The sequence below is a fragment of the Nerophis lumbriciformis genome, unplaced genomic scaffold (assembly GCF_033978685.3).
Source record: "Nerophis lumbriciformis unplaced genomic scaffold, RoL_Nlum_v2.1 HiC_scaffold_42, whole genome shotgun sequence".
NCBI lineage: Eukaryota > Metazoa > Chordata > Actinopteri > Syngnathiformes > Syngnathidae > Nerophis > Nerophis lumbriciformis.
Genome location: NW_027316584.1, coordinates 257,501 through 269,147, shown reverse-complemented (window position 1 = coordinate 269,147; position 11,647 = coordinate 257,501).

The following is an 11,647-nucleotide window of genomic DNA, read 5'->3' as shown; positions in this document are numbered from 1 at the left end:
GGAAGTCCAAAAAAAAGGTGTAAATTTGACTAAGTGCCTAGGAGGATGTCCCTTTAAGAAGGCCGACGTGCTATGGTCCTCCACCTGGGTCAGGAACGCAAAATTGTCCCTCTCCTCGCTGGAAGTCCAAAAAAAAGGTGTAAATTTGACTAAGTGCCTAGGAGGATGTCCCTTTAAGAAGGCCGACGTGCTATGGTCCTCCACCTGGGTCAGGAACGCAAAATTGTCCCTCTCCTCGCTGGAAGTCCAAAAAAAAGGTGTAAATTTGACTAAGTGCCTAGGAGGATGTCCCTTTAAGAAGGCCGACGTGCTATGGTCCTCCACCTGGGTCAGGAACGCAAAATTAGTCCCTCTCCTCGCTGGAAGTCCAAAAAAAAGGCGGAAATTTGACTAAGTGCCATCATTTTAGAGTACCAGGCCTCTATAGAAAAGTTTGGTTTTTTGTCTATGTGTCATCATTTTAGAGTACCAGGGCTCTATAGAAAAGTTTGGTAAATTTGACTAAGTGTCTAGGAGCATTTCCCTTTAAGAAGGCCGACCTGCTATGGTTCTCCACCCGGGTACGGAAAGCAAAATTAGTCCCTCTCCTCGCTGGAAGTCCAAAAAAAAAGGCGTGAATTTGACTAAGTGCCTAGGAGGATGTCCCTTTAAGAAGGCTGACCTGCTATGGTTCTCCACCCGGGTACGGAAAGCAAAATTAGTCCCTCTCCTCGCTGGAAGTCCAAAAAAAAGGCGTAAGTTTGACTAAGTGCCTAGGAGGATGTCCCTTTAAGAAGGCTGACCTGCTATGGTTCTCCACCCGGGTACGGAAAGCAAAATTAGTCCCTCTCCTCGCTGGAAGTCCAAAAAAAAAGGTGTAAATTTGACTAAGTGCCTAGGAGGATGTCCCTTTAAGAAGGCCGACCTGCTATGGTTCTCCACCCGGGTACGGAAAGCAAAATTAGTCCCTCTCCTAGTTGGAAGTCATCAAAAAAAGGCGGAAATTTGACTAAGTGCCATCATTTTAGAGTACCAGGACTATAGCTGGGGAATTGGAGCCCTCTGGTGGACACTCGCTGCAAATGCACCCTGAATTAAACACATTATTTCCAGTTCTTTTGGGGCCCTATAATTAGTCCCTCTCCTCGCTGGAAGTCCAAAAAAAAAAGGTGTAAATTTGACTAAGTGTCTAGGAGGATGTCCCCTTAAGAAGGCCGACGTGCCTTGGTTCTCTACCTGGGTACGGAACGCCAAATTAGTCCCTCTCCTAGCTGGAAGTCCAAAAAAAAAGGCGTGAATTTGACTAAGTGTCTAGGAGCATTTCCCTTTAAGAAGGCCGACGTGCTATGGTTCTCCACCTGGGTCAGGAACGCCAAATTAGTCCCTCTCCTCGCTGGAAGTCCAAAAAAAAGGCGTGAATTTGACTAAGTGCCTAGGAGGATGTCCCTTTAAGAAGGCTGACCTGCTATGGTTCTCCACCCGGGTACGGAAAGCAAAATTAGTCCCTCTCCTCGCTGGAAGTCCAAAAAAAAGGAGTAAATTTGACTAAGTGCCTAGGAGGATGTCCCTTTAAGAAGGCTGACCTGCTATGGTTCTCCACCCGGGTACGGAAAGCAAAATTAGTCCCTCTCCTCGCTGGAAGTCCAAAAAAAAGGCGTAAATTTGACTAAGTGCCTAGGAGGATGTCCCTTTAAGAAGGCCGACGTGCTATGGTTCTCCACCTGGGTCAGGAAAGCAAAATTGTCCCTCTCCTCGCTGGAAGTCCAAAAAAAAGGCGTGAATTTGACTAAGTGCCTAGGAGGATGTCCCTTTAAGAAGGCCGACCTGCTATGGTTCTCCACCCGGGTCAGGAAAGCAAAATTAGTCCCTCTCCTCGCTGGAAGTCCAAAAAAAAGGCGTAAATTTGACTAAGTGCCTAGGAGGATGTCCCTTAAAGAAGGCCGACGTGCTATGGTTCTCCACCTGGGTCTGGAACGCCAAATTAGTCCCTCTCCTCGCTGGAAGTCCAAAAAAAAGGCGGAAATTTGACTAAGTGCCTAGGAGGATGTCCCTTTAAGAAGGCCGACGTGCTATGGTTCTCCACCCGGGTCCGGAACTCAAAATTAGTCCCTCTCCTAGTTGGAAGTCATCAAAAAAAGGCGGAAATTTGACTAAGTGCCATCATTTTAGAGTACCAGGACTATAGTGGGGGAATTGGAGCCCTCTGGTGGACACTCGCTGCAAATGCACCCTGAATTAAAGACATTATTTCCAGTTCTTTTGGGGCCCTATTTTCAGGCGTAAATTTGACTAAGTGTCTAGGGGCATGTCCCTTTAAGAAGGCCGACCTGCTATGGTTCTCCACCTGGGTCTGGAACGCCAAATTAGTCCCTCTCCTCGCTGGAAGTCCAAAAAAAAGGCGTGAATTTGACTAAGTGCCTAGGAGGATGTCCCTTTAAGAAGGCCGACGTGCTATGGTCCTCCACCTGGGTCAGGAACGCAAAATTGTCCCTCTCCTCGCTGGAAGTCCAAAAAAAAGGTGTAAATTTGACTAAGTGCCTAGGAGGATGTCCCTTTAAGAAGGCCGACGTGCTATGGTCCTCCACCTGGGTCAGGAACGCAAAATTGTCCCTCTCCTCGCTGGAAGTCCAAAAAAAAGGTGTAAATTTGACTAAGTGCCTAGGAGGATGTCCCTTTAAGAAGGCCGACGTGCTATGGTCCTCCACCTGGGTCAGGAACGCAAAATTGTCCCTCTCCTCGCTGGAAGTCCAAAAAAAAGGTGTAAATTTGACTAAGTGCCTAGGAGGATGTCCCTTTAAGAAGGCCGACGTGCTATGGTCCTCCACCTGGGTCAGGAACGCAAAATTAGTCCCTCTCCTCGCTGGAAGTCCAAAAAAAAGGCGGAAATTTGACTAAGTGCCATCATTTTAGAGTACCAGGCCTCTATAGAAAAGTTTGGTTTTTTGTCTATGTGTCATCATTTTAGAGTACCAGGGCTCTATAGAAAAGTTTGGTAAATTTGACTAAGTGTCTAGGAGCATTTCCCTTTAAGAAGGCCGACCTGCTATGGTTCTCCACCCGGGTACGGAAAGCAAAATTAGTCCCTCTCCTCGCTGGAAGTCCAAAAAAAAAGGCGTGAATTTGACTAAGTGCCTAGGAGGATGTCCCTTTAAGAAGGCTGACCTGCTATGGTTCTCCACCCGGGTACGGAAAGCAAAATTAGTCCCTCTCCTCGCTGGAAGTCCAAAAAAAAGGCGTAAGTTTGACTAAGTGCCTAGGAGGATGTCCCTTTAAGAAGGCTGACCTGCTATGGTTCTCCACCCGGGTACGGAAAGCAAAATTAGTCCCTCTCCTCGCTGGAAGTCCAAAAAAAAAGGTGTAAATTTGACTAAGTGCCTAGGAGGATGTCCCTTTAAGAAGGCCGACGTGCTATGGTCCTCCACCTGGGTCAGGAACGCAAAATTGTCCCTCTCCTCGCTGGAAGTCCAAAAAAAAGGTGTAAATTTGACTAAGTGCCTAGGAGGATGTCCCTTTAAGAAGGCCGACGTGCTATGGTCCTCCACCTGGGTCAGGAACGCAAAATTGTCCCTCTCCTCGCTGGAAGTCCAAAAAAAAGGTGTAAATTTGACTAAGTGCCTAGGAGGATGTCCCTTTAAGAAGGCCGACGTGCTATGGTCCTCCACCTGGGTCAGGAACGCAAAATTGTCCCTCTCCTCGCTGGAAGTCCAAAAAAAAGGTGTAAATTTGACTAAGTGCCTAGGAGGATGTCCCTTTAAGAAGGCCGACGTGCTATGGTTCTCCACCCGGGTCCGGAACTCAAAATTAGTCCCTCTCCTAGTTGGAAGTCATCAAAAAAAGGCGGAAATTTGACTAAGTGCCATCATTTTAGAGTACCAGGACTATAGCTGGGGAATTGGAGCCCTCTGGTGGACACTCGCTGCAAATGCACCCTGAATTAAACACATTATTTCCAGTTCTTTTGGGGCCCTATTTTCAGACGTTGTGGAGCCCTCCAGTGGACTCCCGCCTCCAATGCACCCCCCAAATTAAAGACATCACCCCCCAAACTAAAGACATTATTTCCAGTTCTTTTGGGGGCCTGTTTTCAGCCGGTTTGGCGTATTTCCTTGACGCCGGGGAGTCCTACAGGTGTTCCCGGGGAATGAGAGGCCTTTTGTGGGCCAGAAAGAGTGGGGAACCCTTGGAGCCCCTATTTTCAGACAGTTTGGCTTATTTCGGTGACGCCGGGGGGGTCCTTCAGGTCTCCCCGGGGAATGAGAGGCCTTTTGGGGCCATACATAGGTCAACAAAAGAGTGGGGAATTGGAGCCCTCCGGTGGACTCCCGCTGCAAATGCACCCCCCAAATTAAATACATTAATTCCAGGCCTTTTGGGGCCCTATATTCAGACGGTGTGGAGCCCTCCAGTGGACTCCCGCCTCCAATGCACCCCCATAATTATAGACATCACCCCCCAAATTAAACACATTATTTCCAGTTCTTTTGGGCCTCTATTTTCAGACGGTTTGGCGTATTTCCTTGACGCCGGGGAGTCCTACAGGTGTTCCCGGGGAATGAGAGGCCTTTTGTGGGCCAGAAAGAGTGGGGAACCCTTGGAGCCCCTATTTTCAGACAGTTTGGCTTATTTCGGTGACGCCGGGGCGTCCATCAGGTCTTCCCGGGGAATGAGAGGCCTTTTGTGGCCATATGTCAACAAAAGAGTGGGGAAATGGAGCCCTCCGGTGGACTCCCGCTGCAAATGCACCCCCCAAATTAAATACATTAATTCCAGGCCTTTTGGGGCCCTATTTTCAGACGTTGTGGAGCCCTCCAGTGGACTCCCGCCTCCAATGCACCCCCATAATTATAGACATCACCCCCCCAAATTAAAGACATTATTTCCAGTTCTTTTGGGGCCCTATTTTCAGCCGGTTTGGCGTATTTCCTTGACGCCGGGGAGTCCTACAGGTGTTCCCGGGGAATGAGAGGCCTTTTGTGGGCCAGAAAGAGTGGGGAACCCTTGGAGCCCCTATTTTCAGACAGTTTGCCGTATTTCGGTGACGCCGGGGCGTCCATCAGGTCTTCCCGGGGAATGTGAGGCCTTTCGTGGGCCATATTTTCAGACAGATTGGCCTGTTTCAGTGACGCCGAGGCGTCCATCAGGTCTTCCCGGGGAGTGTGAGGCCTTTTGGGGCCCTATTTTCAGACAGAAAAAAAAGAAAAGTAACCCTTACACTACAAAGGACAGCGGGGAAACGCCCCCCCCAGCAAAGTCACAGGGGAAGTGGGGTAGACAAGTGGAGAGTGTCTGGGGAAAAGTCCACAAAATGATCAAAAATCACACACAGGTACGAGTGCCACAAGTCCCGCCGCGTCCCACCCGAGTCCGAGGTGCCCCCCACATGCCCAAAACGCACCCAGCAAAGGCGCACTGTGAGTGGGGAAGAAAAGTTGGAAAAGTGGGCAAAAGTCCGGAAAAATGACCAAAAACCACACCCAGGTTAGAGCCCCACACGTCCTGCAGTCGCACCCGAGTCCTGGGATGCCCAACATGTCCAAAAAAATCAAAAAAAGCCCAAAAAATCAAAAAAATCCCCGGGCCGTATCTTGGACGCCGGCGTACCGCGTTCGGCCCTCGTGCCGTAGTTTGGCGACCGATTGTAAAAATTTGCCGCGACCGGCTAGTTTTTTTCCTTGGAGTAAATAGAGAGTAGATCCAGCAGAAAATATGCACTATAAACAAAGAGAGGGGGTTTGGAGGGGGGCAAAAACGCCCTCTTGGAACTTTTGCAGCAGCACACATCAAACTAGCGGGGAGAAGGCATGCATAGCAAAAGGCCACGAAATGATCCAAAATCACACCCAGGTTCGAGTCCCACAAGTCCCGCCGCGTTCCACCAGGGTTCCGGGGTGCCTGACATGTCCACGACGCACCCAGCAAAGGCGCACTGTGATTGGGAAGAAAAGTTGGGAAAGTGGGCAAAAGTCCCGAATTTTATCCAAAATTATACCCAGGTTCGAGTCCCACAAGTCCCGCCGCGTTCCACCAGTGTCTCGGGGTGCCTACAATGTCCACAACGCACCCAGCAAAGGCATCACACCCAGGTTCGAGTCCCACAAGTCCCGCCGCGTTCCACCAGGGTTCCGGGGTGCCTGACATGTCCACGACGCACCCAGCAAAGGCGCACTGTGATTGGGAAGAAAAGTTGGGAAAGTGGGCAAAAGTCCCGAATTTTATCCAAAATTATACCCAGGTTCGAGTCCCACAAGTCCCGCCGCGTTCCACCAGTGTCTCGGGGTGCCTACAATGTCCACAACGCACCCAGCAAAGGCATCACACCCAGGTTCGAGTCCCACAAGTCCCGCCGCGTTCCACCAGGGTTCCGGGGTGCCTGACATGTCCACGACGCACCCAGCAAAGGTGCACTGTGATTGGGAAGAAAAGTTGGGAAAGTGGGCAAAAGTCCCGAATTTGGTCCAAAATCACACCCAGGTTCGAGTCCCACAAGTCCCGCCGCGTTCCACCAGGGTTCCGGGGTGCCTACAATGTCCACAACTTACCCAGCAAAGGCGCACTGTGATTGGGAAGAAAAGTTGGGAAAGTGGGCAAAAGTCCCGAATTTGGTCCAAAATCACACCCAGGTTCGAGTCCCACAAGTCCCGCCGCGTTCCACCAGGGTTCCGGGGTGCCTACAATGTCCACAACGCACCCAGCAAAGGCGCACTGTGATTGGGAAGAAAAGTTGGGAAAGTGGGCAAAAGTCCCGAATTTGGTCCAAAATCACACCCAGGTTCGAGTCCCACAAGTCCCGCCGCGTTCCACCAGGGTTCCGGGGTGCCTACAATGTCCACAACGCACCCAGCAAAGGCGCACTGTGATTGGGAAGAAAAGTTGGGAAAGTGGGCAAAAGTCCCGAATTTGGTCCAAAATCACACCCAGGTTCGAGTCCCACAAGTCCCGCCGCGTTCCACCAGTGTCTCGGGGTGCCTACAATGTCCACAACTCACCCAGCAAAGGCGCACTGTGATTGGGAAGAAAAGTTGGGAAAGTGGGCAAAAGTCCCGAATTTGGTCCAAAATCACACCCAGGTTCGAGTCCCACAAGTCCCGCCGCGTTCCACCAGTGTCTCGGGGTGCCTACAATGTCCACAACGCACCCAGCAAAGGCGCACTGTGATTGGGAAGAAAAGTTGGGAAAGTGGGCAAAAGTCCCGAATTTGGTCCAAAATCACACCCAGGTTCGAGTCCCACAAGTCCCGCCGCGTTCCACCAGGGTTCCGGGGTGCCTACAATGTCCACAACGCACCCAGCAAAGGCGCACTGTGATTGGGAAGAAAAGTTGGGAAAGTGGGCAAAAGTCCCAAATTTGGTCCAAAATCACACCCAGGTTCGAGTCCCACAAGTCCCGCCGCGTTCCACCAGGGTTCCGGGGTGCCTACAATGTCCACAACGCACCCAGCAAAGGCGCACTGTGATTGGGAAGAAAAGTTGGGAAAGTGGGCAAAAGTCCCGAATTTGGTCCAAAATCACACCCAGGTTCGAGTCCCACAAGTCCCGCCGCGTTCCACCAGGGTTCCGGGGTGCCTACAATGTCCACAACTTACCCAGCAAAGGCGCACTGTGATTGGGAAGAAAAGTTGGGAAAGTGGGCAAAAGTCCCAAATTTGGTCCAAAATCACACCCAGGTTCGAGTCCCACAAGTCCCGCCGCGTTCCACCAGGGTTCCGGGGTGCCTACAATGTCCACAACGCACCCAGCAAAGGCGCACTGTGATTGGGAAGAAAAGTTGGGAAAGTGGGCAAAAGTCCCGAATTTGGTCCAAAATCACACCCAGGTTCGAGTCCCACAAGTCCCGCCGCGTTCCACCAGTGTTCCGGGGTGCCTGACATGTCCAAGACGCACCCAGCAAAGGCGCACTGTGATTGGGAAGAAAAGTTGGGAAAGTGGGCAAAAGTCCCGAATTTGGTCCAAAATCACACCCAGGTTCGAGTCCCACAAGTCCCGCCGCGTTCCACCAGTGTCTCGGGGTGCCTACAATGTCCACAACTTACCCAGCAAAGGCGCACTGTGATTGGGAAGAAAAGTTGGGAAAGTGGGCAAAAGTCCCGAATGTGGTCCAAAATCACACCCAGGTTCGAGTCCCACAAGTCCCGCCGCGTTCCACCAGTGTCTCGGGGTGCCTACAATGTCCACAACGCACCCAGCAAAGGCGCACTGTGACTGGGAAGAAAAGTTGGGAAAGTGGGCAAAAGTCCCGAATTTGGTCCAAAATCACACCCAGGTTCGAGTCCCACAAGTCCCGCCGCGTTCCACCAGGGTTCCGGGGTGCCTGACATGTCCACGACGCACCCAGCAAAGGCGCACTGTGATTGGGAAGAAAAGTTGGGAAAGTGGGCAAAAGTCCCGAATTTGGTCCAAAATCACACCCAGGTTCGAGTCCCACAAGTCCCGCCGCGTTCCACCAGGGTTCCGGGGTGCCTACAATGTCCACAACGCACCCAGCAAAGGCGCACTGTGAGTGGGAAGAAAAGTTGGGAAAGTGGGCAAAAGTCCCGAATTTGGTCCAAAATCACACCCAGGTTCGAGTCCCACAAGTCCCGCCGCGTTCCACCAGGGTCTCGGGGTGCCTACAATGTCCACAACGCACCCAGCAAAGGCGCACTGTGATTGGGAAGAAAAGTTGGGAAAGTGGGCAAAAGTCCCGAATTTGGTCCAAAATCACACCCAGGTTCGAGTCCCACAAGTCCCGCCGCGTTCCACCAGGGTTCAGGGGTGCCTGACATGTCCACGACGCACCCAGCAAAGGCGCACTGTGATTGGGAAGAAAAGTTGGGAAAGTGGGCAAAAGTCCCGAATTTGGTCCAAAATCACACCCAGGTTCGAGTCCCACAAGTCCCGCCGCGTTCCACCAGGGTCTCGGGGTGCCTACAATGTCCACAACGCACCCAGCAAAGGCGCACTGTGATTGGGAAGAAAAGTTGGGAAAGTGGGCAAAAGTCCCGAATTTGGTCCAAAATCACACCCAGGTTCGAGTCCCACAAGTCCCGCCGCGTTCCACCAGGGTTCCGGGGTGCCTACAATGTCCACAACGCACCCAGCAAAGGCGCACTGTGATTGGGAAGAAAAGTTGGGAAAGTGGGCAAAAGTCCCGAATTTGGTCCAAAATCACACCCAGGTTCGAGTCCCACAAGTCCCGCCGCGTTCCACCAGGGTCTCGGGGTGCCTACAATGTCCACAACGCACCCAGCAAAGGCGCACTGTGATTGGGAAGAAAAGTTGGGAAAGTGGGCAAAAGTCCCGAATTTGGTCCAAAATCACACCCAGGTTCGAGTCCCACAAGTCCCGCCGCGTTCCACCAGGGTTCAGGGGTGCCTGACATGTCCACGACGCACCCAGCAAAGGCGCACTGTGATTGGGAAGAAAAGTTGGGAAAGTGGGCAAAAGTCCCGAATTTGGTCCAAAATCACACCCAGGTTCGAGTCCCACAAGTCCCGCCGCGTTCCACCAGGGTCTCGGGGTGCCTACAATGTCCACAACGCACCCAGCAAAGGCGCACTGTGATTGGGAAGAAAAGTTGGGAAAGTGGGCAAAAGTCCCGAATTTGGTCCAAAATCACACCCAGGTTCGAGTCCCACAAGTCCCGCCGCGTTCCACCAGGGTTCCGGGGTGCCTGACATGTCCACGACGCACCCAGCAAAGGCGCACTGTGATTGGGAAGAAAAGTTGGAAAAGTGGGCAAAAGTCCCGAATTTGGTCCAAAATCACACCCAGGTTCGAGTCCCACAAGTCCCGCCGCGTTCCACCAGTGTTCCGGGGTGCCTGACATGTCCAAGACGCACCCAGCAAAGGCGCACTGTGATTGGGAAGAAAAGTTGGGAAAGTGGGCAAAAGTCCCGAATTTGGTCCAAAATCACACCCAGGTTCGAGTCCCACAAGTCCCGCCGCGTTCCACCAGTGTCTCGGGGTGCCTACAATGTCCACAACTTACCCAGCAAAGGCGCACTGTGATTGGGAAGAAAAGTTGGGAAAGTGGGCAAAAGTCCCGAATGTGGTCCAAAATCACACCCAGGTTCGAGTCCCACAAGTCCCGCCGCGTTCCACCAGTGTCTCGGGGTGCCTACAATGTCCACAACGCACCCAGCAAAGGCGCACTGTGACTGGGAAGAAAAGTTGGGAAAGTGGGCAAAAGTCCCGAATTTGGTCCAAAATCACACCCAGGTTCGAGTCCCACAAGTCCCGCCGCGTTCCACCAGGGTTCCGGGGTGCCTACAATGTCCACAACTTACCCAGCAAAGGCGCACTGTGATTGGGAAGAAAAGTTGGGAAAGTGGGCAAAAGTCCCGAATTTGGTCCAAAATCACACCCAGGTTCGAGTCCCACAAGTCCCGCCGCGTTCCACCAGGGTTCCGGGGTGCCTACAATGTCCACAACTTACCCAGCAAAGGCGCACTGTGATTGGGAAGAAAAGTTGGGAAAGTGGGCAAAAGTCCCGAATTTGGTCCAAAATCACACCCAGGTTCGAGTCCCACAAGTCCCGCCGCGTTCCACCAGGGTTCCGGGGTGCCTACAATGTCCACAACGCACCCAGCAAAGGCGCACTGTGATTGGGAAGAAAAGTTGGGAAAGTGGGCAAAAGTCCCGAATTTGGTCCAAAATCACACCCAGGTTCGAGTCCCACAAGTCCCGCCGCGTTCCACCAGGGTTCCGGGGTGCCTACAATGTCCACAACGCACCCAGCAAAGGCGCACTGTGAGTGGGAAGAAAAGTTGGGAAAGTGGGCAAAAGTCCCGAATTTGGTCCAAAATCACACCCAGGTTCGAGTCCCACAAGTCCCGCCGCGTTCCACCAGGGTCTCGGGGTGCCTACAATGTCCACAACGCACCCAGCAAAGGCGCACTGTGATTGGGAAGAAAAGTTGGGAAAGTGGGCAAAAGTCCCGAATTTGGTCCAAAATCACACCCAGGTTCGAGTCCCACAAGTCCCGCCGCGTTCCACCAGGGTTCAGGGGTGCCTGACATGTCCACGACGCACCCAGCAAAGGCGCACTGTGATTGGGAAGAAAAGTTGGGAAAGTGGGCAAAAGTCCCGAATTTGATCCAAAATTATGCCCGGGTTGGAGTACCACGAGTCCGGCCGCGTTCCACCGGTGTCCCGGGGGTGCCTGGCATGTCCACAACTTACCCAGCAAAGGCGCACTGTGATTGGGAAGAAAAGTTGGGAAAGTGGGCAAAAGTCCCGAATTTGATCCAAAATTATGCCCGGGTTGGAGTACCACGAGTCCGGCCGCGTTCCACCGGTGTCCCGGGGGTGCCTGCCATGTCCACAACTTACCCAGCAAAGGCGCACTGTGATTGGGAAGAAAAGTTGGGAAAGTGGGCAAAAGTCCCGAATTTGATCCAAAATTATGCCCGGGTTGGAGTACCACGAGTCCGGCCGCGTTCCACCGGTGTCCCGGGGGTGCCTGCCATGTCCACAACTTACCCAGCAAAGGCGCACTGTGATTCAGAAGAAAAGTTGGGAAAGTGGGGAAAAAAAGGACCGGGAAATATCCAAAATTATGCCCGGGTTGGAGTACCACGAGTCCGGCCGCGTTCCACCGGTGTCCCGGGGGTGCCTGCCATGTCCACAACTTACCCAGCAAAGGCGCACTGTGATTCAGAAGAAAAGTTGGGAAAGTGGGGAAAAAAAGG